Source organism: Bidens hawaiensis, unplaced genomic scaffold (assembly GCF_021521415.1).
Source record: "Bidens hawaiensis isolate Kalapana, Puna unplaced genomic scaffold, B.hawaiensis_p1.1 tig00010563_1, whole genome shotgun sequence".
Taxonomy (NCBI): Eukaryota; Viridiplantae; Streptophyta; class Magnoliopsida; order Asterales; family Asteraceae; genus Bidens; species Bidens hawaiensis.
Window position 1 is genome coordinate 4,805 of NW_027491806.1, and position 3,842 is coordinate 8,646.

Genomic DNA, 3,842 nt, shown 5'->3' on the forward strand with positions numbered 1-3,842 from the left:
ACGATTTGTATGATTACCAGGTGGTGTGTAGCAGGTAAACTTAACCATATATCTAACACGAATTTATTGTTGTTTAAAAGACAACTGTCAACTGTTTAATTTTTGTCTTTAGTTAGTGACCGATGGCGATAGGAAAGAAAATTAATCAGCCAATTTTATAGTCTTCTGTTTATGAATTTAATATTACATGTTGTTCCAATGCCGACGTAACAATCACTTATTCTATATGAATTAGCTCTTTGGATCACACTCAACAACTTCCTCAATGGAGTTTTCTCTCCTCATTGTTGGCCCCTTCTTATCTTACGCGTTTGTCCGAGCCACTCTCTTGATGTTTATGTTCGGCACAATCAATAACCTCCCTCCAGGCCCAAAACCTTTGCCGATCATCGGTAGCCTCCACTTGCTAGGCAACCAACCACACCAATCTCTAGCCCAACTAGCCAAAGTTTATGGCCCTATAATGTCACTAAAACTTGGTCAAATTAACACAATTGTTATCTCCTCTCCGGCTGGCACGAAAGAAATCCTCCAAAAGCAAGATATAGCCTTTAGCTCGCGTAGTATTCCGGACGCGTTACACGCACAAAACCATTATAGGTATTCAATTAGCTTTATGCCTATAAGCTCGCAGTGGCGCACCCTACGCAATATAATGAACTCTGGCATCTCATCGGGTAGATCGCTTGATGCGGGTGAATATCTACGTAGTGAGAAAGTAAAAGAGCTTATAGCATACTGTCAGAAAGCCAGTTTGTCAAATGATTCTGTCAATATAGGACATGCAGCTTTCATAACATCACTGAATCTTCTGTCAAACACTGTTTTCTCCAAAGATTTAATGGACCCACACGAGGATTCAGGCAAGGAGTTTAAGTAGTTGGTTGGTAACATTATGATAGAGGCGGGGAGGCCAAATCTGGTGGACTATTTCCCAGTGCTAAGAAAGATTGATCCGCAAGGCGTCCGGAGGAGGCTAGATCAACATTTTAAGAAGATTCTTGGTGTGTTTGACGAGTTGATTAACGAGAGGTTGACAACTGAAAGCAAAGTGAAGCATGATGATGTGTTGGACGTGTGTTTAAAAATGAATCAAGATAATCCGGATGAACTCAGTCGAACACAAATTAAGATGTTGTTTTTGGTGAGTAAATCATTGCATCCTTTTGTTTTGTTTGATCCTATCAAGATTTAAGACCTAAACAATCTATTTTTTTACGGTTGTTTTTGGATCCAATGAATTTGTTATAATCTAAACAAGTATTTGGTGCATAATATTATTAGTTCTGGCGACTTCAGAACTGGACCTGTGATAAAACTGAATTTCAATTTTTTTGTTATTCTTATCAGAAATAACATTTAATAATCATTTTATGTTTTTCCTATACGAAATATTTAATAATCAACTTGCTACTTTAAATTGTATAATTTTTCTGTTTAGAATTTATATATATATTTTTTTTCTAAAGTATTTATGGTTTTTAATATTGATCTTTCCCAGTAAGGTTTTGATTATTTGACACCATTTAACTAACTTTTTAAATAGAATACCATTCGAATTTTCCTACGTTTATCATGCTTTGTGAGATTTCAGATTTCTAATAAAGCTAGCAAATATTAGATTTTTGTGACACAGTGGAAACCTCAAAAAATTGTATGACCTCAATAATTATTTTTTAAAGTCATGTGATACGTGGACACCAGGATGATTATACGGACACTATATAAGGCTTATATGACTTGTGTAGACCCAACATTTTGTCAGGTTTTGGCATGTATGTGTCAGTTTGTGTTTCTGTGCATCATATAGCCCTATACGTACGAACTAATAGTTAGAGTTTTTTATTGTATTTTATATGACACATGAACTATTAGACATGAATAGGGTCTATACAAGCTAGTTTATGAACTATACAACTTGGAGGGGTTCTATACAAGTCGTGTAGGCGCTAAAGGCCTATACGACTCGTATAGGACTATACCAGTCGCATAGACTATAAAATCTTGCCAATTTGTTCCCTTCATACATTTATCGTGCACGCATGGTTTGTACGAGTCATGCACGCTTACACGGTCTGTACATGCCTTGCATGTACAAAGACCATCCCATGCTATCTGTATATAACATCCCTTCTTGAAAAGGTCAACGACTATAATATCATAAATTTGAACAAGCATTCTTTCTGGTACGCCATTTGGTTAAATTGACTTCCGGTTCCTATTACCTCCACAAGCTTCAAAAATATTATAATAATTTACACTAGTTGTGTTGAATTTCTGAAAAACTAAAACATTTCTTTCTGTCCTTTTCATTTCAACATACTTTACAAATGAAAATACAATTTTAAATTGGTTCGAATATTACTTAAGTGTTAATATGCTTGGTGATGAAGGATACGTTTGTTGCTGGTACCGATACGACATCAAGCACAATTGAATGGGCAATGACAGAACTACTATGTAACCCAGACATCATGGCCAAAGCTAAAGACGAGCTTGAAAAGGTTATTGGTAAAGGAAACATCATAAAAGAGGATGAGGTTTTGAAGCTACCATACTTAACTTGTATCGTAAAAGAGACCCTACGAGGTCACCCCCCGGTCCCCCTTTTGCTTCCTTGTAAGACTGAGAACGAACTGAAACTCAATGAATACACCATCCCAAAAGGAACCCAGGTGCTTGTGAATGCATGGGCTATTGGACGAGACCCATCCATTTGGGAACACTCACGAGAGTTCAAGCCAGAAAGATTCTTGTCATCGTCCATTGATGTTCGAGGACAAGATTTTGAATTAGTTCCGTTTGGAGGTGGACGAAGAATATGCCCGGGAATGCCACTTGCACTCCGTATTATCCCCTTGGTGTTGGGCTCATTACTTAATAATTTCAATTGGCAGCTTGACACGAGGACTCAACCCAATGATCTGGACTTGAATGAGAGGTTTGGAATTACTATACAGAAAGCCAATCCTCTATATGTTGTCCCATTACCATTTCATTAGCACGCGCGCGCGCGCACATCTATATATAGAGGATAAAGAGAAAAAAGAACTCTTTTTTAGAGAGAAAACTTTAAAACCCCTAAAGAAATTATTTTTAGTAAAAAGTAAAAAAAATATTTTCGAATTTTTGTTTCTTCCATTCTTCTTATATTTTGTGCATGTATGTATTACTGTGCAATACTGTGTATTTTTATGTTTAATAGTGTTTAATTTCATATATTCAGTATTTTTATTGTATATGTGCAGTAGTGTTGTATTATATGCAAAAAATATATATATAAAATAAAAAATGCTGTGGTGCACATGTGCGTTAGTGTAGTATTACACATACGTACTAGAATATATTCGATGTGTGCATTAGCCTTATATTGCATATATACAATAATGGGTCAAATATGCGCAATAATGTTGTATTATATGCAATACACACTATTACATATATGCACTACACCAACGAGGGGTTTTTCTTTTTTTTTTCTTTTTTTTTTTTAATAATATCAACATATAAGAATAATAGAAAAAAATAAACTACAAAAACTTTTTTTTTAATTAAAAATAATTCTTTATGAGTTTTTATGGTTTTTCTTTAAGAGGAGTTCCTATTTCATCCCATCAGTAAACATATATATATATATATGAGAAGTCTTTTTAAGAAACCCACCTTTTTTATGAAAACTTTAAAAGCACAACTTTTGGTGTATGTTATCCATGTATGTATGTGATCCATTTTATTTGTTGTTCGTGAAAAGGGCGTTATAAGAACTTCAAATTTCATATTCTTATAATGAGAGGTCATGTACCACCCCGACTAATAGACGGCGGAACATGTTAGGGCACAAC

The 3,842-nt window shown here is 35.0% G+C and overlaps 1 pseudogene; it reads left to right on the forward strand.

The window, feature by feature from the left end:
- The first annotated feature begins 265 nt into the window (after positions 1 to 265).
- On the forward strand, positions 266 to 3,002 carry LOC143535516 (7-ethoxycoumarin O-deethylase-like; annotated as a pseudogene).
- The last annotated feature ends 840 nt before the right edge of the window (positions 3,003 to 3,842 follow it).